Source organism: Heterocephalus glaber, unplaced genomic scaffold (assembly GCF_053883595.1).
Source record: "Heterocephalus glaber isolate CG9 unplaced genomic scaffold, H.glaber_assembly_v1.0 deba00000594, whole genome shotgun sequence".
Classification (NCBI taxonomy): domain Eukaryota; kingdom Metazoa; phylum Chordata; class Mammalia; order Rodentia; family Bathyergidae; genus Heterocephalus; species Heterocephalus glaber.
This window is the reverse complement of record NW_028258151.1, coordinates 29132571-29159447: the sequence shown is the minus strand read 5'-3', so window position 1 is coordinate 29159447 and position 26877 is coordinate 29132571. Positions and strand designations below refer to the sequence as shown.

Here is a 26877-nt window from a genome sequence, read left to right as displayed (position 1 = left end):
TTTTTTTGTCAGAAGAGGTGCTTGGCAAACTTGAACCCATCTAATGAGCAATTTATATACTGTATTCCATGTTTTTCTGAATATGGCCTAGGTTTAAGGTTTCAGAGATAAATCAGCTCATTGTATGTCCTTTGAAACTCAGTTAAAAGGTAAATGTGGTTTTAGACAAATTATTAGTGAGCAAAGATTACACAACTACATGGAAGTGTGAGAGAGAGAAAAGAATAATATATTTGAAATATGTGACTGGCACTAAGCTTTAGATACTGATCAAGATAACACATTCTGGTCCTGATCTATCAGAGATATGAATCAGGAGCAGTCATTAAGCCTCCTGTGCAGGGTCACTGAGGTTCCAGCCAAGTAGAACAATCATGACGTCTGCTGTGTACTCTGTGTCGCTGTTCTCATGGATGCCAGTGCAATTTCAGCTCAGAAAGAATGGGAAGTTGCTTTTGCTGGTTGCTGGCTAGATCATTGTATCCACTTCTAATATTAAGAGAATAATTTCCAGAGTGTTGTGTAGAAGTTCAAGGGATTGAACACAGGGGTTCTACTCCTGGTTTCTTATAAACTTGAACAGCCTGCATAACTTGAAGAACCAGCCTGTGTTATCCCACAAGACAAAGGACATACTCCCTTTGCAACTAATCTTTATCATCCAGAGCCCAAGCCCCTAGTTGTGGAGCTAAGGCCATGGGAGTGAGAGAGGAGGACTATAATTGAAAATGATGGTGAGAAAAATATCCCCATCTTACTCAGCATCATTGTTGCAGGGGAGCCTTTGAGTCATCGCTGCTAACTTCACTTAAAAATGCTTTCCTCCTGTGAGAAGACGCTGCAGGAGCCAGTATATCTGTGGAGGAGCCAGCTGGACTGGGTCCTGTCCTGCAACTCTTCAGAAGCTTTGTGAGATCAGTTACCATTACAAAATCTCCTAAGCATTGATCCTCACACAGGCAGAAGAGTTCAGCGGGGTTTTATAATCCCACAGGAATCAGAGGCATCGGCACTTAGCAATTCCTCTTTTAATTTGCTCACTGAGAAAATTCAATTGAGACATCATTAAAAGGACGGAGCCCAGTGGGCACCGCGTGTCCCTTCTGTCTCTGAGCTCTCATGGTGTTTCAAGGGGTGCTTGTGATGTACAGAATTATACTTCTTTGCTTCTGAAAGAGCTTCTGCCAAAAGCTCACATTTCTTTTTAAAACCAAAAAACAAGAACATTACTTATTAAAAAAATACCCATTACCCCCCTGCGCCTGCTGAGCCATCCTCACAGCAGTAGACAACCAATTCAGCAATGCCAAAATTCCACCACCCTCAGATATCAGATTCAATTTGGAACCCCCTAAGGGATATTAGAATCATGAATGAAAGACACTAGTGGAAGAGCAGGGAATAACTGAAAAAGAGTTGAAAAACAGACCAAAAATTACAAGGAGCTTTGAAACCAGACTGGTGAGAGTGAATCAAAATTCAGACTTTTGGTATATTAGCCAAGATAATAAACTCTGAGTTTCTGCCCTTTCATCTGTACAATAGGAATACTATTACTTCGTGGATAGTTGATCATCAGAAGGTCAGTTTACATCAAGAGTCTGGCAACTTGAAGGTACTCCCTGAGACAGCGTCTTGCTCTGTTCACGTACATGGTCAAATGCTCTGTCTTTTGTTGCCAAGTGCCGAACTAGAGCCTCACCCCTGCCGTAGTCCAGCTGTGTGACCAAGGGGAGCATTACTGAACTTCCCATCTCTGTTAGTTAGATTTAACATTAGCGTAACAATGATGCGGTATGAGAGCGTTCTGAAAACTACAGATAATATTGAGCAAAACACACTTGGGAGTGTGCCCCAGAGAAAATCAGCTGGCTAATAAGACAGTTGATGCTGTTACTAACTCCACTAAGCTGAAGGCAATTGCTAAAGGCAGTCTGACCTTTGCATCGTATCTGTGTTTTGACAAATTAGCAACTTTCTCATTCTGATCATTTCTGTATTTTATGTTTAGGATGATTTAAAGAAAATACTATGTTTTCTCTATTAATTGTATGTAGATATTTAGGCAAACATGTGGATGTACACAACACATATCCAAAGAATCAGGTACTACAATATAATGCCCAAACATGTGCAGTCATAAAAAATGTAGCATATACAATTATGTACAGTAAATAATACTTAATTATAATAAATAACTGTTACTTATTTACACATTGAGTATGTATATTATACTTTTATGGTTATTTTGGAATATATGCCTTGTATCTATAGAGCAAATACACCTGCAAACAGTTTCAGGTGTCTTATGTTTACTGTATCTCTTGCTTGCATCAATTTTTCTTCTCTTTCTTCTTTTAAAATTAATTTTATTTGTACAATTTAGATATACATAATGATAACACTTATCATATGGAATTTGTATCTGTACATAATATATCTTGATTCTTTTTTCTCCTTTTCTTCCCTCCTTCAAGCCCTCTTCCCCTTGCTTACAAAAACTTTGTTTCCATTTTCCCTTCTTTTATTTTTTCTCTTCCATCCTTCCTTCCCTCTCCCTCCTCTTTAGTTCCCCTACGCATTTGAACATTTTCTTCATAGTTTACAATATCTATCATCCATTTTGTTTCTTATTTGCACTTTTTGTTTCTCACACCAGAAAAACCATGTGATATATGAACATGTGTGTCCAATTTATTTCACTTAAGAGTGTGATCTCAAGGTGCATCCATTTACCTAGAAATGTCGCAAGTTTATGCTTCATGGCAGAGCAGTACTTCCTTGTGTAAAAAAATATCTTCTTTATCCATTCATCAGTTGATGGGCACTTGGGCTCTTTCAAAGATTTAGCTATTACAAACTGTGCTGCTATAAACACAGGTGTGTATATATCCTTGTGGTATGATGCTTTTAATTCTTTCAGGAAGATACCAAGAATGGGAGTAGCTGGCTTAAATGGAAGCTATAGTTTTATTTTTTGAGGAACCTCCACACTGATTTTCACAGTGGCTGTTCCAGTCTACACTCCCACCAACAGTGGAGAAGAGTTCCTTTTTCCCCACAGCCCCACCAGCATTTGTTATTGGTTGATTTCTTGATAACAGCCATTTTTTCTGGAGTGATATGGAATCTCAGTGTTGTTTTAGTTTGAATCTCTTCTATGACCAGTGATGTTGAACATTTTTTCATGTATTTATTTGCAATTTCTACCTCTTCATCTGAGAAGTAGTCATTCATTTCAGATGCCCATTTTTGGATTGGGTCTTTAAATTTGAGAGATCTGGTTTTTTTGAGTTCTTTATATATTCTAGATATCAGTCCTTTGTATGAGCAACAGCTGGCAAAAATTTTGCCACTCTGTAGGTTGTCTCTTTACTCCATTGGTTTCTTTTGCTGTATAAAAGCTTTTTAATAAGATGAGATCTCAGTTTTTGATTTTTTGTGCTAGTTCATGTGAGATTGGAGTTTTGCTCATAAGGTCTTTCCCCATACCTATGTCTTCAATAGTTTTACCTATTATAACTTCCAGCAGATTTAGTGTTTTTGTTTTAATATTTAGATCATTGATCCATTTTAATTTTAATTCATTGCATAGTGAAAGATATGGGTCTACTTTTAGTCTTTGGCATGTGGGAAGCTAGTTTTTCCAGCACCATTCATTAAAGAGGCTATCTTTCTTCCAGTGAAAATGTTTATCTCCTTTGTTAAAGATAAGGTGGCTGAGTATGTTTGGAGTTATTTCTGTATCTTCTAGTCTATTCCATTGATCCTCCAGGCTGTGTTTTTGTGAGTGCCATAGTGTTTTTATCAGGATAGCTTTGTAGTAGAATTTCAACTCAGGGATTGTGATGTCCCTGCCTTGCCTGTTTTTCCCAGAATTACTTTTGTTATCTGTCTCTTCTAGTTCCAAATGAATTTTAAGATTTTCTTTCTCTAATTCTGCGAAGTATGCTAATGGTATTTTGATCAGGATTGCATTAAATCTGCATAACAATTTTAGGAGTAAGGCCGTTTTTATTGTGTTGGTTCTTCCTGCCCAAGAATAAGGGATATCTTTACATTTTCTGATATCCTCTTAGATCTCCTTTTAAAGGCATCTATCACAAACCAACAGCCAACATCCTACTAAATGGGCAAAACCCAAAAACTTTTACTCTAAAATTAAGAACAAGACAAGGATGTCCACTATCACCATTCTTATTCATATAGTTCTCCAAACATTAACCAGACTAATTACACAAGAGAAAGAAATAAAAGGAATAAGGAAAGGAAAAATTTAAATTATCATTATTTTCAGATGACATGATATTCTACATAGAAGACCCCAAAACTCCCTCAAAAGACTTTTAGATTTAATAACCAAATTCAGTAGCATAGCTGGATACAAATACTAAAAAATCAAGAACCATCCTGTACCCAGATGACAAACTCACCAAGAGAGATATTAGGGAAACTACACCTTTCACAATAGCATCAAAAAATGAAATACCTCATGGATCAGGCATTTCTTTACCAGCATTTTCCCTCGCTGTAGCAAACATAGTAGGACTTTCTGTTTCCGAAAGGTCCAGAGTATCCTAAAATAAACCTCTTTTGTGCAATATCATAAATATTCAAATTGTGTTATCACAATATCACAAATAAGATGTATTCTTATTTTTAAACAGTTTCAAATTTACTGACAAGTTGTAAGTATAATTTGGAGAATTTACCATATACTCTAGTCAGATTCACCAATTGTACTTATTCTGGCACATTTATCTTGTCTTTTGTGTATGTGTACATACATGCATATACATATATAAACATAAAATTTATGTATAGTTTATTTCATTTTCAATTGGAAGATTACATTAATGAAGTATAGAATAGTATCCCTACCCTGAAATTTGATCAGCCCTTTCTGCAGTCTCAATTATTTATTTGATTTGAATTTGTTATCTAATTCTCTTTTACACCTTGAATCTCAACCATAGTATAGTTATCAATCTCAGGGCATTTAATATTGATGTTATAATGTCACCTAATTTACAATCTATATTATTGTTAATTGTTCAAAGCTGTTCTTCGTAGGTTTTATTTTTTCATTTTACTCCAGCAGTAGATTCTATACACATAATATCCATGGTCATGAGAATATCTCATATTTAGTTGCTACGTCTTTTTGGTCTTTCAACTTGATTTCTAATTGTTTACTTTGGGGTCTTCTTTGTTGAACTTAAGAATGTTTTGCTGCATGCCTTTTTAAAACCATTAGAAAAGTATTATTGTACAAAGTTACAGTCCTCTTATCTTTTTTCTGTACCATTAAAGTTCAATTTTTTTTTACTCAAAACAGTTTCACATATGTATTATGTGTTCTAAGTATTTTGCAAAATTAAATTAATTGAGATTTAGTTGAATTAGTTGTGGTTTTTACTATCTGTCAGGCAGAATAATTCATGTTTCCTCCATGGCGCATCCTTTTATTTTTATTTATTTGAGGAACTATGTAATGATGGTCTCTTCCCTAATATTTAAAGGTATGAGGGTAAATAAGTATAATTTATAGCACCAGGATCTCTATTCATTGTCTGATCTTTAATTTTTGTCAAATTTTCCCACGATATGCTATATCCAAGAAAACTTCAGACATTTTAGTCCCACTTGCCCTCTCCAACATCATTTGTAATATGAAAATTGTAATTTGAAGCCATGACGAAAACTCCAGAGTAAACAACATGGTACCCACTTATAGCTGCACCACGCACTGTTACTGTTTTAATCTCAACCCAGCCTCCTTTGGGCAAAGCAGCAGTTGTAGCAGAAATTTTCTCTTGATATACTGCTTGCAGATTTCACCGATAGTCCCGTAGTCTTTTATGTCAACCAGCAAAACAGTTATTTTTTTATCAGTGAAGTCACTGCTGGCAGCTTTCAGAATTTAACCCACACCTGGGAAAGCTCACTTGACTTTTTCCACCATCCCTCCTGTCTAATGCATCTCCCTGAAGTGTCTGTGCCCAGCTGCCTGAAATGTGAATGTTCTGTGGATGAACACAGCTTGACTGTAGGGACCAGTGTCCCTGGAGCTTTCCTTTGTCTGATTACCTTTCTGGTCAAGGATTACATGGTTCATCTTCTCCCTGGATGTCTCCAGAAGAAGCCCCTGCATCCACCAAACCACTTCTCACCATGCTCTGGATTTAAGCATTTTAAGGCAGGGATTATTTAACATTTTCTATTGTAATACTCTTATCTCCTAATGCAATATACTCACCATAGGTTTAGGATAAATGAAGAAATAAATGAGCGAACCAAATTAGGAAGGTTGAAATGAAAATTTATTTAAACAGATTTAGGAACCAAGAGAATTACCATTACTATGCCACAAAAAACAAAACAAAACAAAAAAAACCCTGTTTTTATGACAAAATAAAAAGTAAAATTGATTTTTACTTTTATCAAGGAAACCTAGGATCCCATGGAGAACATCCAGGGAAAATGTTGAGTAGTCACAGCTTTGTAGTCTGCCTTTACTCTCATTAGGTATCTGTGGGAGGAAGGGAGGAGTGGGGAACCTCACAATTGCAGCTAAGTTGAACATGTTGAATTCATTAGCAAAGTGATAACCCATGGTTGCCCTATAACATGAGATCATTTATTTTCCTTGTCATAGGCTGTTGGAGTAGCTAATGAAATCAAAGTTGCAAATACTAAAACTATGTATGTCACAAGTCTAATTTATAGAGGCTTTTTAGAGTACATAGAGTAAAATATATGAAGGTATCCTAAAATGTGTCATTGGAAATAGGTACTGTACAAGGGTAACTGTGACCCATGGACAGTGGGAAAGTGTAGCCACTGATGCTTGAGGTAGGATTAAGGAAGGGGAAACAGGGAAAGAGAGAGCATACTATGAGAGTAAAAGCCAGGCATTATAGCACACTCCTGTGATCTCAGCACTCTGAGAGGCTGAGGTAGGACGATCACAAGTTCAAGCTCAGCCTGGGCAGTGTGGCAACTTAGTGAGACCCTATGTCGAAAGAAGGGGGGGGGGGAAAGAAAAGAAAGAAAGAAAGAAAGAAAGGAAGGAAAAAGAAAGGAAAGAAAGAGAAAGGAAGGAAGGAAAGAAGGAAAAAGGAAGGAAAGGAAGGAAGGAAGGAAGAAAGGAAAGAAAGAAGGAAGGAAGGAAAGAAAGAAAGAAAGAAAGGCTGAGGGTACAGCTCAGTGTAAAGGCCCTGGGTTCCTTCTCCAATACCACAAGAGTGAAAAAATAATATATGAGGGTAACAATACAATCACATAAAAGCTATGAACACCTAAAAGGAGGAGTATAAGCAACATAAGGAAGATATTGAATATAGGAAAGAATAGTTAGGTTTTATTGGAGAATTATGGGGCAATTGCATAGGAACCAAAGAGTAAGCATTTCTGAAATGAGTTGATAAACTCTAGAGTATTACTGATGGCTTCTAAGCAGGAGCACCTTTATCAGAGCTGTACTTCAGATGGAGATAGTTCTATTTGCTGGGAGGTATGTCACCCATCCTTAGTCCATAAAAGCCAAGAGAGCAATTAAAATGGTTTATTAGTCCTCAGTGTCTATTATGCAGACATTATGATATACATGGCTATACTTTCTCTTCTGATGGATATGTAATAATTATTAAGATGTATAGGGAACCTGAAGAAACCTAGAATAACAAAAGCATTCCCTGCAATGAATGTAATCATTATATACTGGCAGATGTGTACTAATAAAAGAAAAAAATATATCAAAAACACGTAGGAAGAAAATGGTTTGGAATTTTATCTTAATAAGTTTAGTTAACACTGTTGAGAGTTTTACATCCTAAACCTGAATTTCTGCCAAACTACAGGAAAAGAAATCAGTAAAAAAGGCATCTTTGTTACCATAGTTTCCATGAGATACCTTTTCCACCATCAACTGAAAAACAAAAGAAGAAATACAAAAAGGGAGATAAATTTATCTTCTTATAGTCAGCAATAATTTAAGGGAAGAAGAAGCAATAGACTCAAATCTGTAAATTTTAATGACCAGCTCATTCTTTCTGAAAGGTATACCAGGAAGAAAAAGTATGTTTTCTCAAGGACAATGGGGATGACACTTAATGTTATTGTTTTTATGCCAAACTAAACCCATTAGGAGGGAATCCCAACAACTATTAATAAACCAGGTGGATCTCTTGCATGTCCTCATCTTCTGGTCCTTATTTCTCTCTCCTTCCAAAGCAAGACACAGCTGGCATTACCGTAATGAGTATCAGCAGATTAGATGGTGATATCCTAACTACAGACCACCAGTTGTCATGACAATTTGATGTGGTTCTTTAGATTACACTTTGCCTTCAACTATCACACCAATTTAATTATCTCCTTGAAGTGGGGGAGAAGTGGTGTCCACTAGTTTTGTTTTCTCCATGATGATTGGTGTTTCTCTGTATTCTCCCACAGAACCGTATCATAGTTGGGTTTCTACAGAGATAGTGTCTTTATAGAATTCCAACAACATAGCAGCTCACACAAAAGTCCTTTGCTTTCTTTGGAAGACTCCAGCTAATGTGTACCTTGACAAGTCAGGACTCAACACACTATCCTCCTCTCACTTTTGTTGTTCTATAAATGACAGAGAGAGAGAGAGAGAGAGAGGGAGAGAGAGAGAGGGAGGAGATTCCACTGCATTTAATCTCTTAAATAAATTGCAGACCACATATTTAACTGCAACCTTTCATGTGATGTATTTTCATGTTTCTCCTTCTTATTCTTTCATGTCATTTAATTAATAATAGCATCTTAAAACTGAACATATCATATTAATAATGCAATTAAACATTTTCTTTTATACTAGATAGCAAGCTTATTGACATTTATGAGAATGCACTCTCCAATATAATAGCCACTGGCCACATGTACCTATTTAAGCTTGAATTTTTGTAACACAATGAAATAATATCATTTCCACAGTCACTGTAGTCTATTGATGGCAAACATATGGCACGTGTGCTGCAGCAGGCTGTTTGTTATCATTGAAAGCTCAAAAGAGTTCACCATCAGTGAGTCTAGCCACATTTCACATACTCAGTAGTTACATACAGCTAATGGTTACCATATTGAGTGGAACTGATGCAGAACATTTTTATCAATCCAGAAATTTCAGTTGGATAATTTTTGAGCTAGACTCTTGTTATTCAAAGCGTGATTCACAGAGCAGTAGCATCTGTACCTCCTAGAAATGCAGACTCTCGAGCCCCAAATCCAATCTGCATTTTACAGTATGACAGGGTGATTTGTATGCACATTAAAGTGTGTAAAGCCCAGTTTTACCTTATAATCTTAATGCACAGTAAGTGCTGAACAGATGAACAAATGAATGAAAATATTTTCTTTCAATTTACATGTGAGAAAAAAGATGTTCTCAGAATCAGAGATCTTCTCAGTTTTATATTGAAGTCACCAATTTCTACTTTGGATACTTACTTCTCTTGCAAAATCACCTTATTTTTAAGGTGAATAAATGAAAGATTATGCTATGTAAAGGGTGTTCTTGATGTATGACTGAATGTTGTACTTTACATTTTTCAGCCACTTTTTCAGCACAACCTATTCATCAAAATATATTAGCATGTCTCCATAATCCCTACTTGCCATTTCTTACCTGTTAATTCTAGGGTGGAGAGTCACAATTTTGTTTCTGGATGCTGCAAAAGAAAACAGAATGATTGATCTAAAAATATTGATGGGAATTTAGTCAAGGAGGAGTTAAGTGTGATTGAGTAGAGAATGGCAGGATATGCCATTTCTCATTCTGTGCCTTTTAGGGAAAATTCATGTCAAAGAAATTTTCCTTTCTTTGAAAATATCACAGATATTAGTCTTTAACTCTTTGCTATACAGTATTTTCCTATGTTGAAGGACTTTTATTGAGGTAGGACTTTTAACAAAGAAATTCATTAGTGCTTCTCTGTAATTTCCTTTTTTAGTACCAGGGAATTGAAGCCAGGGCCTTCACACTGAGCTGCATACTCAATGTTTTTATTTCTTTCTTTCGAGACAAGGTCTTGCTAAATTGCTAAACTTTCCAGGCTGGGCTAGAATTTGTGATACTTCTGCCTAAGCCTCAGAGAGTGCTAAGATTATAGGTATGGCCCATGGAGCTCAGCTGCCTATCTGTATTAACAGTATCACTTTGGCTAATGGAATATTATAGCATGCTTTTTTAAAAAATCAATTTTTTCCCATTGCTTAATCTGTCTCCTTTCACTTGGATGGCTATTTTAGGTTCATCTGAGTCATAATTGTATTTTCAAGGATTCAACTCCCTGAATTTACTCCATGAAAATCTCTCCAAATGGTGGTACTTTTGAATGTGTGTGTGTGTGCATGTATGTATGTGTGTGAGCAGAAATTGTGTGTAATTTTTGTTCTATTAGGTCTTGACATTACCCTTGTCCCGGTGTCACCCTGGAACTGAAAAACTACTTGTGGTTATGACAGAATGGAATAGGGGGAACAAACAATGATATTTTCCTTCAAGAGGCAAAGACAGAATTCAGAAGTTTTTCACAAATACAGACATTTCCAGTGGCCTGAGTCTCCGTGACTCTCTGGCTAACCTTAGGCAGATTATTTAACCTCTTTCAGCTTCTATTTTGTCAAATGTAAAATGAAGATAAGAATTATACCTTTCTTATAGCCTCTAAGAGGATTAAGTCGTTATATGAACTTGATGCTTAGTGCCTGAGAGATACAAGTGCTGCTTTTTATTGCTCAGCCAGTGCTGACTCTGAGTACCTAGACCATAGGCCTCTTGTTTTGTTTTGTTTTGTTCTGGTACCAGGGATCGAACTCAGGACCTTACGCTTGTGAGGCAGGCGTGGTGCCACTGAGCTAAATGTCTGTCTGGCCCTAGCCCACCATGTACCTCTTGTGGAAATCTGTATAAACTAGAAGACACTGGGTAGCTCTGCACCTTTGGAATATGTCAGAAGACACTGTAAAGCAATAGTAGCCTTACAATCCTTTGCATTTCTTGAAAATAATTACATATTATAGTAGTTTGATAGTTAGGAATCTATTAAATCTATCAAAATAGACAAAAGATTAGGCTCTCAACCTGTTCCCTCCACACTCACTATACCCCATACTTATCCAGAGGAAAGGAAATCTCAGCTCTCCTTCTGTCTTTATTCTTTTAGTTTTTCTAGATGATTTTGACCTATGTTCTTGCCTAATACATGAGTTCTTATTTGTACACCCAAGAAATGGCTGCAATGTACTAACCCAAACTCTGCCAGGAGCAGACACTGTCTCTCCTGGTCTAGAATGCAGACTCACATGACTGTGAAACCAACCCCTCTACCTCTGTGCATCATAAACACTGTATTACCTACTCTGCGGGTTACTTTCTTTTACTCTGCAGCAGGAGGAGGATACAAATACTCATTTGATGAGAACACACTCTTCCTCCCCAGGAAGGCATTTCTCTTTCACCCTAGATCAAACCATGGCATTTCTTGTGTGGTTCAATTTACATTCCGCTTGTTGAAAGAATCTAGTGTCATTCCCATTTCTTTAAAGTTCAGTGTTAGGAGAGTCACACAATGTTTCTAGTCATAGTGGAATATCTCCCAACCCACATCATTGTATTATCGTCTGCAGCTTGAATGAATGGGTATGCAATCTGAGTCGATGTCTACATAGAACTTTTTTTTCAACCAAATGGAACTCTCCTTTGTGATCAAACCATTCAAATTCCACCTATTCCAGGTTTAGACTTTTGAGTAAACTATTGCCTATGAGAAAAAAATCCCTATCCCCAAGAAATTGTATAAAAGTCTTCATTTCTTTCTAATAAGATTTTATGTTTCTCTATAGAGGAAGAAGATACATGTAAAAGATGCCTAACATCTTCATACAAGGGAAAAAGATATTCCAAAGCTCCTACTCTCAAGAAGTGACAGTAGGAATGGATATTGTAATATTCAATTAAATATGATGTAGGCAAAGAAAATAGTTTTCTTTGTGAGACACATAAAATGACAAAACCATTTATTCGAGTTCCAAGGGAGATATGTTTAGTTTTTCTTTGACTTTCCATCACACTTGGTTTTGGCTCATTGGAGTCTAACAAGACTAAGTGCTGGGAAAAATTGATTTAGACTTTTTGAGCTTCCTTTCACATTGAGGATATTTAAATGAGATTTTTGAAATCTAAAGGCTACAAAATATTCATTGATATCATTAGTTAGCCACTTCCCAATCCTAGAAAATTAAGTGGTAATGGGAGTTATGCCTATATTGCCCAACTGAAATTTGAACTCAAATCTGGTTTGCTAATTTTTTTTAGTCTATTCATGAATGTATTTAGTCACTTATGTATTAAGTATTTAAAAATATTGCAAGAATATATGAAGATCAAGGTATTTTGTATTAAGTCATTGGGATGAAGTGAATAGGGATGGACATGATGTACCTCCAAGGAATTTACTATATTATAATAGCAATTGTTAAGAAAAGTGTAATTATGAGAGAAAATACCAAGTTCTATGGCAACTTATGACAAAGAAAACAAATCTAGCATGTCTAGTAAAACAATTCAGAAAATGATTCCCTCAGAAAGTTATTATGCTGAGAACTAAAGATGAAGGTAATTAATCAAGTCATGGAGAAAGGATCAGATGGGCAAATATGCACATTACATCAGGAAAAAGAAATATTATATTTCTGAATTACATCTATGTCTATTGTTAATTCCTGAAAGTGAAACATGCTAGAGAGTAGTTTAAATCAAAGGAGCACAAAAGAGAGGAGCAATAGATAAAGTTAGAGCAATATTTATCAGCTTTAGCACCACTGATATTTTGAGCAGGTAAACTTTGTTATGAGGGGAGATGTCCTAGGTATTATAGAACGTTTAGCAGCACTTCTGGCCTCTATCTACTAGAAAACTATAATATACACTGGAACATTTGTAACAATCAAAAGTGTCTCCAAATATTGTCCAATATTTTTTGAGGTACAAAAGTCTCCTCCCAATTAGGTACCTAAAGATTGGGTCAAGTATGATAAAAGTTGTGGGGTAAAGTACATACCAAAGCATTGCTAAAAACTTAAAAATTCATACTTTGAAGAATGGAAACCCAGAAAGGGTTTTAAATTGAAAGATGATAAGATTTGCATGAAAAAAAATCACTCTGATTACAAGTGTGAACCTGTGGATTCTACAAAGATAAAATTTAGAAGATCAATGGAAAAAAAACTAATGCAGTAATAAATGGAAGAAATAATGGTAGCTTGGAGGAGAGAGAGAGGAGAGAGAAATGGAGGGATTTGGTGGTTCTCTCTGGATTAGGAAAGGCAGAATTTTGTGATAGATTGTGTGTATAGGGGTAGAATGGAATTAGACGGCTGTTCCCATATTTTATGTTGGATTTCAGTGTTTGTCTTATTTTTTTTCACCTTTATTCTATAAGGTTTTCACAAGTTTGCCTCTGCCTATGGGCTCTCAGAGTGCTGGCATTCCTTCTACATCCTGGATGTCTGATTTGATCATCAGGTTGAGGACTTTAATACTAATGTAAATGATAATCTCTGAAACTTTTTAAAAGGTTGTTTTGTGGACAAGCAATAATTGAATTGCATTTAGTATCTGGTAAGTTTTGAAGGACCCATGAGATACCCAAGTGGAACCACAAACCAGTAATAAGATGCTGAGGGGTGGAGCTAAGAGGAGTCTGGCATAAACACATGAGGACAAAGATCCTTTTTCAGTGGACTTTTCCTAATTGTCAAGGGAAGGACTTTTACTGCCTCAGATACACTACAATGTGTTTTCTTGGAAAGTGACATCTAAAGTGATAGATATCACCAACAGAAAGAGGATAGAGAAAAATCTTTCAATGGAGACTTTATATGGACACTTGAAAGCGCAAGTTGAATAGTAGATAGTTGACATCAAACCGGTAAAGTATGCCTTTTGACAATGCAGTGATCAGGATGGAATCCTGATTATCAGATGCTTTAGGAAATATATTTATAGTGATGCTGTTCTTCACACTTATCCAGTCCTCCCTTTTGAAATCTTTCTTTTGTTTTTTTTATCTATCATAGTCTTTGATTCCATAATTGAAGAAATCAAATCACTGTAGTAAACATCTACTCCGCAGAAAATTGCATTTTATTAGATGTTGGACTCCCTACCAGTTGGACTATGAAAAAAGCATTTTTGCCATCAGTAGTTTTAATAATGCCCCACACCACATTCTTAAACTTTTGTCCACTTTAATTATTTTTGCTCTACCCTGTTTTCAAGAACCAGTAGCATCATACTGATTGTGGGCATCTTGTAACTGGTGTCCACAACATAAAAATGCCTTTGCTGATCTGAAAATACCCTCAAGCCAGGGTCTTGAATCTTGTTTCCCTCGGAGCCTATGTTTATAATTACACAGGGACCCCAAAGCTATTTTTGAAGTGATAAGAATAGGAAATGTATTCCACGAGTTTTCTGCAATAGACAAAGTAATATAATTGCAGCATGTAAGTATTTGATGGCTGTGATTTTGTTTCAAATTAAATATATAGTGTTTGTATTTACTGTTACCATTGAAGTTTTGGAAGGCTTTTTTACAGTGTCCAGAATAGTAGTGTCTTTCAAACCAAGAATATCCCAGATGTGGAGTGGAAGTAAGAGTAGTGGAAATAATACGTCTCTCATCAACTTCCTTTCAGAAAAGAGAGGACAGAAGCATCAGAACATTCTTTTAGACTTCTAAAGGTTATACAGTGTTGAGAGGCAACATAGTATGTATTTGCTGGAATCTTCCAGGATACAAATCATAACTATGTAATTTCTTTGTCCCTCCCTTTACTCAGATGTTCTTTTCTTTTCTTTTTTTTAAAGTTCTTTTCTTTTCTTCCTTTCTTTCCTCTGTCTTTTTCTTTCTTTTTTTTTTTTCGAGCCCAGGTCTCAGTGTGTAGTCCAAGCTTGCCTTGAACTCCCTGTGATTCTCTTGCCTAAGCCTTCCAAGTTCTAGGATGACAGGTGTGTACCACCATGCCTGGGCTTGTCCCTCCCTTTACTCATCTGTAAGATGGACATGATGATAACAATGATGTCATTCCTTTGAGCTATAAAGATTAACTGATTTTATTTATGTGAACATATAAAAACTGCTATATTAATACTTTGCCATTTGTTGTCAATGGGTGGAGCTAAAATATACACATTAATAATATAATGCAATGGCAAAGGAATATATTTAGAAAACAAATAGAAGTGTGGGTGCTTATCATCCCATGGAAAGTAATACTGGCTGGGGATTTAGTTCAGTGGTTCTGGAGCCTGCCTCGTAAGCGCAAGGTCCCGAATTTGATCCCTGGTACCAAAAGAAAAAAAAAAGAAAAAGAAATTAATACTGAGGAATGTTTTTGTTTTTGTTTTGTTTTGTTTTGTAGTGCTGGGGATTGAACCTAAGGCCTTACCACTGAGCTTCATCTCCAGCACTTTTTAATTTTACTTACTTATTTATTTTTATTTTGAGGCAGAAAGTCTCTTTAAATCTTTAACTTGCATAATCTGGGCTCAAACTTACAATGGAGGCAGTGTTCTACAGGAGGAAGCACACTTTTCCATGTGGAAAGCTGTGGGAAAGTTCATCCTGGGCACAGAGAAGCTCATTTGTGAAGGCAGAAGAACAGCACTTGGCCTGGGGCTTTGGGTGAACTCCAAATACTTTGCACAGGAAGGTCAGAGTTGTAGATTGAGTACTCAGAAGGAGTCAGGCAGAGTCAGGTAATCAGGGATTGTGTTTATCGTATTGAAGAGCTTAAACTTTATGGGAAAGGATAGGCACATTAATTTGTAATTGTTTTAACCTAAGAATTATATTGTGATTCTTATCATGGCTTTGTGTATTAATCCCGGATCCACAGCGAACAGATGTTGCAGCATTTGGCACTGTTTTAACATTGATGTGAGCGAGCCATCCTCTGTCATCCTCAGTGAGACACTAAATGTTAGGATTCATCAGCCAGGGAAACACGATCCGTTCCCGTGAAAAGACACACACTGGGCTCCGTGTCAGGAGACCAAGCAAGTCTTCATGAGACAGAGACTGAAAGTCAAGAAAGAGAGGAATTAATCATAAGGAAAGATTCTTCTGAGAGGCTGGAACTCTTGTCAAGTGTTAATATTTAAGTGGATGAATAGACCTTGGAATTAAATTTCTTTAAAAAAAAAAGTGAGGTCCCAAATTAGTCTGCTGAGCTTTCTACATTTGATAGAAGAGGCCCATGTGGATATTATAACATTCACATATGTAGAAATACATATTAAACCATGGGTGGGAGGCTCTCCCATGTAAACAAAGTCCTTTGGCAACCATTGGTCTCAACTTTGCGATGGTGGTTGGTTTGTACACCTGGCCCTGCTGAGTCCTGGAAGTTCTGTATTAGTGACTCAGAGGGTACCAAGGAAGCAGAGCAAAGGGTTTCAGGGTCACCATTGCCTCCTCCATTCCTCTAGGGGTGTTATGTACAAGCGAGTTAGAACAATAGACACACTCCATACTCTGTGTCAGATTCAGGCCCGTTTATTATAGCTTGTGGCTAAGGGGGGCTAGTACCCAGAAAGTTTCCTCAGCAATGGGAAGTAGTTTGATTTCTCCTTTTAAATCATGCTTTCAACTGGGGAGGGCTCAGGGGAGAGCAAGTGGAATATTACAGAAGCAAAATCATGAGAGGTTAGTAGGGGGCACAAGGAAGTTTCACACACACACTAGGTGAGCTACAAAACATCCTGCAACTGCAGCAAGTTTACTGCCAAACAGGATGCAGGGGTTTTGAGTGCTTTGTCCAAGTGTAAGCACTTTGTCCCAGCACAGGTAAAAAGTAGTTTTGAGGCTCAAAATGGAGTCAGCTTGGCTATCACAGGGAGTGTCTTACCTATGCTTTAACTATCTAGGATAGTTGATTCAAGAAAGCAGGAGGATTTTTAAAAACCTAAATCTGTTTTTTTTTCAACATCTGTTCTAAATTTTTTTAAATGGTAGTTTTCATCTTCGTTCTATTAGCTGATTAACTCCTCTAACACTAGCTACATCCTAAATTTTGATTTTTTTCTGGTAGAAGAATCCACAATTATGCATTTAAAATGTTAAATAAACCCACATTTCTGAGATTTTGGATTATTTTGACATTTTATAATTTCCCAAACCTTCCTCCAGCATTCTCATGGAGTTTTCTCTTTCATATGCATTGACTACTCCAAGGCATGATTGCTGAGAACTTTGCATAGGCTCTTGAAGCCTAGCTGACCTCCAGTGGATCTTGGAAGTTCTGCAAAGAAAATGCTCATATCCCCAGACAAGGCCATGCCTTTAAACTTTCTGTTAATTTCTCATACTCTAAATTTTGGTCAGTTGTATTCGTTTGTTTTTATTTCTTCCTGTATGAATGTTGTAATCTGTCTTATCTTCATCAGTTGGCTCCGCAGTTAAAATGGACCCCGTAGTATCAGCTTTGTCTGTTTAGAAGACAACCACAAATTCTCAACGGAGGCTTACTTTATAGTAAATAGCATTTATTAGTTTGGCATTACTTGGAAAGCTCTGCTAAACTGAAAGCATCTCATTCACATGTCCAAGGTCAGTTGATTGTCACATGAAGTAGGCTGTTCTCAACTGGAGGAATTAAATAACAAGAGTCTCTGCTTCTCTCTCTCTGGGCACTTATCCTCCAGCAGAGTAGCACAGACTCTTTTCATGGGGTCAATGCATCAAGGAAATACTTGAAGTCTAGGATTAGAACTAGAAGACATTTGCTTTCCCTGTTCCATTGGCCAAAGTAAGGTACTTGACAAGACACACCACAAGGAATACACAAAGTCTGTGAAAATAGAGAAGAAGCCAATAAATAGGTTTCTTATCTATCTTCCCTATATCTTCCCTAGGCACTTAGGCAGCAAACTCGGGGGTATTCAGGGGTTCTTCCAGGGCTCTGTAAAGAATATGAATGCAAATCCTTCTATGGAGAAGAAGTAGGAAGAGTGAGGAGAATCTTTTGAGTTTCTTTCAAGAGGTTTGATATCATTCAGGGATCAAATCATCTCTTTGCTTTATTTAACATTTGCATGTGCAATAATATATTATCAGATATTGTCCTAGCAATAGCAAATAACCATACATAATGAAAGAATATTGAGCAATCTGTGGCTCCCCTATGCCCCAGTATTTTCCAAAGTTGATGCTATTAGGTTCTGAGTCATGTTAAATTAAGCTTCTGAATTGTTTCCCTTTTATCTAACCATGTTCATGAATGATATGAGGGCATGCTATTTTCATAATATTTTTGATAGACATAGGTAAGTGGCTTAATATTTATGCTTTTTCTCTTACTTTGAGGTGTGTAAGTTGCCTTAAATTTGGCTATGATTTGTAACATATAACACACACATGTGCACATACCTATATAATGTACACATGTAGACAAATATCATATCCACATGTATATATTATACAGTGGTGCCTCGGCTAACGAACTTAATTTGTTCCACGATTCTCAGGAAGATGGCCACAATCATGTACATCTCCCTAGATGAAGTCACAAATGAAAGCAAAATTTTACCAACTGCTTCTGTTTTTGAACCTAATTAAAGTGTTCGCAAACAGAAGCATTTGTGAACCAAGATATTACTGTACACAGATATAATATATATTTATACATGTATATCTGTTCACATGTAAGTGTGTGTAAATTTTAAATATATATATATATACACACACATATATACATGTACAAGTATGTATATGTGTGTGTATATTTATAAAACACGTGCAAGATCTTGTTGATCTCTTCTTTTTTTGTACCGGGCACCCAACTCAGGACCTTCTGCTTTCGAGGTCTTGTTCATCTCTTAAAGAGAGAGGTCATCTGTTCAGCAGAGTTCTCCAAAATTATTCACCTAATGAATGAATCACCTCTTAAATTGATAATCTATCACCACCTGCCTCACAAGCACAAGGACCTGGGTTCGATCCCCAGTGCCACAAAAAAAATTGATAATTCATGCTTATTTTGACCAAACTTTATTGTTCAATTTTAATATCATATAGCTTTTTGTTCAAGAGGTACTAGTTCTATAAGTTCTTTAATTAAACATTCTGATTGCCTTTTTAAAACTATAAGATGAATAGTAACCATATTTATATATTTATATATGTAAAGTATTAGTGTGGTATATTGCATTTATTAATTTGTGCATGTTGAACCATCCTTGCATCCCTGGGATGAATCCTGCTCGGTCATGGTGTATAATCTTCTTGATGATTTTCTGCATTCTAGTTTCCATTATCTCACTGAAGATTTTTATATTTATGTTTGTTAAGGAGATTAGCCTGTATCTCCTTTTTTTTTTTTTTTTTTTTTTTGGTTGGATCTTTCTCTGGTTTTGGTATCCTTGCTTCCAGGAATGAGTTTGGGAATATTTCTTCCATTTCAATTTCATTAAAGAGCTTTAGAAATAGTGGCATTACATCTACTCTAATGTTCTTGTAGAATTCAGCAGTGAATCCCTCATGACTTGGGCTTTTCTTTGTTGATAAAGTTTTAAGTACTTCTTCAATTTTATTGACTGATGTTGGATATTTTACAATTTTTATGTCTTCTTGATTCAGCTTTGTTAATTCATACGTGTCTAGGAATGTGTCTATTTCTTCTGTGTTTTCCATCTTATTAGAGGTATTTGGAATATTGTTAGGCACCAAATAAGTTTGAAGGGAAAAAAAAATAGAAAGAGCAGAAGAAAGAACATGGACCGCAAAGGTACCTTCAACACTTACACCAAAATGCCCCTAAGCTCATTTGTGCACAGATAGTGGCAGAGTGGATGAACTGGAAGGGCAGGTGCAGACAACAGGCCTGGAGTCTGTGGCTTGGCATAGGCAGAAATGCGCTTGCAAAAGACATGTACGACAGCATAGATTCACAAAATAAAAACAGACATTGAAATCTGAGTGAAAGTTTGAGGATGGACACTGACTGAGATCACAGATTAAACAAAATTCCCTATTTTAAGGAGAAAAGATGGGGATCTGAAGTGAACAGCAGAAATCAGGATAACAAGAGTATCACTGAGGCAACACTTTGGAGACTTGAATAGAAAGAAAACCCAGGATCTAGCAATGTTGAACACCGTGAGAATGGCTACATTAATTCACATACAAACCAATGAATGTATTGTCGTTATGCTTATTATACAGTAAATTATTGTACTATGCTTTCTTTGGTATCAGTGATTACCATGAGTGCTGAGAAGAACAACAAAAACATAAAACAAATCCTGTCGTCCCAAATGTTTTGTTTATTGTCTTGCTTCCTACTTCTACCATTTATCATTTCACAAAGGAAGCAGTTGAAGCTGAAGAAATACATGTATCTATGTAAGATCAAGAAACTCTAATAATCCTGAATTCACATCCCTCAGCCTACCTGTTCTTTAAATTGCAAAATGAATAGGTTAAGATAGGGACATGGTACAAAAGCAAAAGGGACTACCCTCTCAGTTCAGTGTTACTATACTGGAAAGACAGGCTGGAAGGACCACAGAAGAGGATAAGATAGAATAAAGCTTGTGAAAGAGCAATAAGGAGAAGAGCAGACAGACTGAGAAAGTGAAAGCAATCATCCGAGGTCACATACCCTGAGTTTAAACACCATTTAGGCTTCTTTAATGAGTGTCTCAAACAAGATAGGGAAGTCTTCGGGCTCTCCTTCAACATAGTTAGAATTCAAGGACCTCCCACAGGCTAATATAACTCTGGCAAGCAGAAGAGAGCATGAGCTGTTCAGCTGAACAGCAAATGTAACAAATACAGAGGAAACAAAAATGAAAGGTACAAGTATACTTACATCTTTGGAGAAGAGGCAAGGCTTGGATATTTGCATCCTGTAGTGCTGTACTTTGTTGAGACTTTCTTCTTTTCTTTCTTCTTTGTGGACATTTCCTGGAGAAGAAAGTGTTAAAGAGAAGAACATTCTTAAGCACTTCCTTTTCTAGAAGAAATAGTCATTTTAATGAGGACTCTTGAAAGGTAACATTTTTGTATGTGAAGCACCAAAACAAACCGTTCTGTGAAGTGTTTTTGTTGAAATGTCTTCCATGACCAGTTAAGAAGAAGGAAATATGAGGGTAAGTGCCATTTGTCAGGGCACCTTGTCTACAAATGGACAAGCAGTAGCAGAGATGAGATTGAGTGCACATCTATTCCAGGACAGAGAGTTGAAAGGAGAAAAAAAAGGAGGACATGCTGATGTTGTTAAGAGCAAACCTTGGTGACACTGAATGCAAATTGTGAGAAGCTGACTGCTGTTTGAGGCAGAGATAGATGCACTCATGGTATGCACACCAGATGTACGCCTGGTCATTATCTGCCACGAGGAGCATTAGGAGCCTTGGTTACCTCACTTAACCTCATGTATCAAAACGTCCCATCCCCATTCCATGGAAATAACAGAATCTCACATGAGTTGCTGTTCAATATAGGATGTTCTTGGGCTGGGGACTTTGCTCAGAGGCACTGTGCCTGCCTGGAAAGCACAAGGTCCTGAGTTCCATCCCTGGTACCAAAAAAAAAAAAAAAAAATGTATATATATATACACACACACACACACACACACACACACACATATGACTCTCTCATACTAAATCTCTTTCTACAGTGCCATCTGCACTTTAAAGACTGTTTCATTTCTAAATAAGTACAGCTACAAAAATTTAAGTAGATGAAGTATGTGCAAAGTTCTTTTATGGAATGATAGACACTACAACACTTAAAAAGTGTGTATATGTACGTGTGTGGGTGTGGGTGTGTGTTTCTCTTTCAAAGGCTTCCCATCTTTCAGTATTCCCTGAAAAGACCTAAGTGCTTTGAGTTATTTTATTTTTTTCCTGAATCCTAGATATTTGTGGTAGGAGAGCTGTACTGTTTTAAACCAATTCAGGGAAAAAGGATGAATTTTATATCAGTAACACATTCGCAATAATGAATTTCAATTTTCAAAGCATATTCATGTCATGATAACTTCTATTATTTTTAAGCTATATTGCAAAGTTTTGGGAAAAATTATTGCAGAATTCAGAGCCTGTCCCTTCTACTTACTCTATGTCCTTGGGAAATGGTCACATTTCTATATGCCTAAGTAGAATATGTACATTACCTTCTGAAAAATTTATTTCCCATGGAGTTCTGTGCCGTCGATGAGGCTCATTGAGGAATTAAGTTCACATATAATTGGGGGCCTGTAAAACTCAGTCTGGGACATCACAGCACTTGCCATATAGTGTAAAATTGCAATGTGACATTCATATGTGACAGTCATTGCAATAGCGTTGCCTAATTTTAAACAATAAGTGGTGCAGTGCACCTATGTTAGCATGGCAGGAAAATTTATAATTTTTACAGTGAATTCATTGCAATAATAATAATTGTATGTTTGAGAAATTACCCTTCCTTTAAGTCGTTTGCACTGCTGATTGTTCCAGGTTATTGAAGTTTTAAATTTTTTGCATTTGTGTAAATGACGAAGTCTGAACTCCTTATTGCATGATTAAAAGTTTATCACCCTCTGTCTCCTCAATTATGTCCATATAGTTTATATTCAGAATTTTCTTAACAAATTTAATTTGCCATCCAGGCTATTTACCTCAAATAATACGCTTGCAGAACAATGATACTATTTCTAGTTTCCATTCCAGAAATAGTCTGCTAATTAATTTGAAAAGCAATTAATCTTCCCTAAAATTTATAATTGTTTTCTTGAAAAATTCAGCCAAGTGAGTTTTTCCCTTTTGGATTAAATATGGGCCTCAGTAGATTTTTCTGTCTGCTGAGGTTATGAAAAACACTGCGTGTTTGCATATATACAGAATTTTCACCAGGATTAAAGTTCTCTCACTTGCAGCGGGCAGCTGGAGTGCTCTAAGTGCTGTAACAAGGATTTATTATGAAAGTCATTTCCCAGGACCCATCACCCCCAAAAGTAGTTTCATTGACCTTTTTCTATGTATATTTCCTGCCTTAGCTAAAGATGTTTATTACAACACAGGATTATTTGGAGTAAACTCATTCCTAGGTCAAGGTGCAAAACTTATGTAGATTTGGGTATGAATTTCCTTTGGCTATTATAACTCACAAATTTATTGGCTTAAAATAATATCAATTTATTATCTCATAGTCCGGGAGCTTGAATGTCAGATGTTAGTTTCACTGAGCTGAAGTCAAGGTGGGTCCTGCTTTCCTTCTGGAAGCTGGAGGAAAGAATCCTACTTTTAGCTTCCAGAAGATTCTTGCATTTGTCAGCTAATGGGCATTTTTCTTTCTTCCAAGCTCAGAGCATACCTTCCCTTCTCTCTGACATCTGCGTTCATCTTCACATTTCTGATTTTAATAATTATAGAATTATTCTTGTGCTTCTTAACTACATGTACAAAGTTTCTTAACCTAGACTGTAAATATAAAAAATGACATGTCATTCATTTATTTTTCACTCACTAGAAATTGACCATTATGCTGATTTCTACAGGTCAGAGGGAGAATATTTTAGGCCTTGTGGGCCAGATGGTTTTTGTAGCAATTACTGAACTTAGTAAAAGGGGATTCATATATAAATGAGTGTGGGTAAATTCCAGTAAGAATCCAATCCTAAAAACAAACAATCATCAAAATGTTGTCCAAAGGCTATAGTTTTACAAATCCCAATCTAGACACATAGTACCTAGTATAGGTACTCCTAAAAGATAGTTCTTAAAATTAAACAAATTAATAAAAAAATGAACAAAGGTTTAGAGGATGTCCTTACATATTAGGGGGGTTGGTATTTTAAGGAAAAGTTCATAATAAGAAAGAATTTTCCTCACTTGTTCTGTACATAACTCCTAAATCCTGACCTCAGAGCTCAATAGAGGTTAACCTAGCATGAAAGAAATTTGTGCAGCCCTTTTTACCTCCTCAAAACAAAATAGAGCCTCCGTTTCAGGCAAAGTAGAACAACTCTGTCACTCGTGCTAATCATCTTTTGATCCTTGCCATGTGAATAGATTCATGATCTGACATTTGCTATTCTAGTCACAATAGCTCTTGTCTCAGGAATTCAATTTTCAGTGTCTCATGAATTTAATACCTACTCTATTATCAGAAGATTTGTAATAACTTATACAGCTGAACCTTTTCCAAATTTCCTGTTCATCTTAACCTTTCCACTCTTCCATCTGGGTACAGAAGATGGCCTTGTGAAAAATCAGGCTTATTCAACATACTTACATCAAGCACCACTGTGTGCCACAGCTCCAGTGTGTCCAGGGCCCACGATCTGAAATGAGTCAGAGAGCTGACAGTTTCAGCTAGACCGAGACAAAAAAATACGAAGCAATAAGCAAAGACCACAGATAGGATCTGAGCTCTTTGAGGAACTGGTTCAGTTTAAAGCATTGTTATCTGCTTTCCCCCTGAAACACAGAGGTTGTTTTTAATCACAGGAACACTATCTAACAGTGAGTAGCAAACTCCCTTCTCCTTTTTCAAATCTGTAATTCCCTTGGATGAACAGCTAGGTCTGAGAGTTCATTTTGAGAGACAACCCATTTCTCAGCCATGTTCCAGCAAGATTTACCTTGAGTGCATGGAGCCTACAGAGATCCTCTGACTCCTTGGTCATTTTCAGTTTTCTTCTGGGTCACAATGCGCCTTATCAGTCAGAGGTTACAAAGAGAAGTACACATCTGAATTTCCAGGAAAAGCTCAGCTGAGGAAGGTCAAGGATTTCATGTACATAGAGGTCAAATTGCTTTTTCAATCCCATAGAATAAGCTCTTAATCTCTCGGCAGTATTTTCTAGTTTGTCTACTGCAATATCACTTTAGCAAGGGAATACTTTAAAAATAAATGAACTACAAATTAAAATAAATAAAATGAATAGTTTTAGAGTAAATATACTTAATTTCAAATTTACGTTAACTTCTTATACAGAGAATACACCCATTAATGTCTAACAATTTGTTTTATCTTGGTTAGATACGAAAAGGAAATCCAAGTTCATACAGAGTAGATTGATAGTACACTTTTAAAAATAATTTACAGTGCAATTTTAAGGTACATTTTTACAAGCACTCTAATCTAAAAGCTCATAATGAATACTATAAAAGGAAGAAAACTCTCTCGTTTGCTCCTTCTGTCCCTCTTTCCTCCCTTCCTTCCTTCCTTCCTTCCATTTTCTCCACTTCCTTCCATTTTGTTCTTCTTTGTCTTTATTTTCTTTACTTTCTTCCCTTGATCCCTCTTTACTTTTTTCTGTCTTTGATTTAACATACCTTTTTGGATTGCCTACTAGAAATTCAAAGCAGGATTACCATCATTTCACATTTTACAACTATTGGTAAAATTTATAAAAAATAGAAATCAGATAGGACCCCCTAAGACCTAGAGTGAAGCCCTGAATGTAGGTACTGAGCTACTGCCAAGGATCACTGCATATTTACTTGCTCTTGTGTAACTGACTCTGAGGACAGGAACCAAACAATCACTAGGCGCAAGTGCTGAGACCTCCTCAGCACTTGATTGAGCATGACACACTTTCACTAGAGCACTGTGCTCACTCACATAATTGTATGTCAACAGAATGGCCCATGAATAAATTGAAAAATAAAGAAAAGTGCAGAGCAATAATTTGAGAAACGGGAAACACCTTTAAAATGTTTAAATAGAAGCACACAGTGATAGATGTCGTTTTATGCTGGAAGTCTGACACATGCTCTAACATAATTAAAACTAATACAAAGTGAATTCCTCAGTGGTTACTATGTTAAAATATTGGCAATAAATATGCCCCTTGATTTTCAATACATTTCATACTAAATATTATAGTGAATTAATTATTTCAGTCATCTTATTTTTTTATACATAAGTGAGCCAGCTGCATTCATTTTCCTGGGACTGAGGAATGAGTTGGTTCCAAGGACATGGACCTTTTAGTGATAAAAATAAAAATTTTTTGGCAAACTGCAATGGATTGGTTGCTATGGTTATACCTCTGAATTACGTAATTCCACAAACAAGAGGGCTTTTGTTTTTGTTTTCCTTTTTTGTTTTGTTTTACTGTGTTGAGTTCTATGTCCTTATTAAGGATATCGTGAACTGCACAAGCTCAAATAGTCAGGTGGGTTTCACTGTGGCGATTTATTATCATCTCAAGAAAGTTTTAAATGTATCCTTGGTGAAGTCTACCCAGAACAAACTGCATCAATGTCAATATACTTTCAGGGCTTCCAGGTGGCTCTAATAGGTATCAGAGCTGAGCAGTAGTGCTCCTGGGATCCACTGAACAACACTAGTCCCTACTACTCAGTTTCAGCTTGAGTCCTTTAGTAAGCAGAGCAAGAGCAGAATGAAGATAATTCCTGCCAGGAATAATCGGACATAATCCTATTGTTCTTTCTCCATGGTGAAGAGCAAACCCAGTCTTTGTAAAACCAGCCACTCTCTTCCTCTCTAGCTCCTCTCTATTTTTTAATCCTTGGCATTCAAATATTTCTGCAATCTGTTCTATAAACCGAGCAAAGCTTTGAGATTTCAATAATTGAAGAATTAGACTAAAGGCTTCTAGAGAGCAGGGATTATGTCTTGTTCAGCTCTGAAACTCCTTTTGCCATGCATACACATCCAATTTGTTGTCTCAAAGAATATTCCTTTTTAAAATTTTCTTAACCAAAGAAATGAAAAGCCTTCAAGATTTTACTCATTAAGACAATATCAGTCAAATATTTATTCTCATGTTCTCTTTGGACCTTCCTTAATGGGAAGCACAAACCATTGGAAATAATA

General features: G+C 36.4%; 1 protein-coding gene and 1 long non-coding RNA gene across 28 annotated transcripts in view; one reads left to right on the top strand and one right to left on the bottom strand.

Moving 5' to 3' along the window:
• Window positions 1-26877, top strand: part of Lrrc4c (leucine rich repeat containing 4C) — a 1178862-nt gene that overhangs the window by 427363 nt on the left and 724622 nt on the right. The window lies entirely within an intron of this gene.
• Window positions 14570-24827, bottom strand: LOC110350627 (uncharacterized). 2 transcript variants are annotated; one of them, XR_015448991.1, is made up of 4 exons: window positions 24671-24827; window positions 24322-24370; window positions 20911-21005; window positions 14570-16118 (listed from the first exon to the last, which is right to left on the bottom strand). It is a non-coding gene; the product is annotated as an uncharacterized LOC110350627 (long non-coding RNA). The 2 variants fall into 2 exon arrangements; XR_015448992.1 differs by having other exon boundaries at window positions 24322-24401; window positions 24671-24756.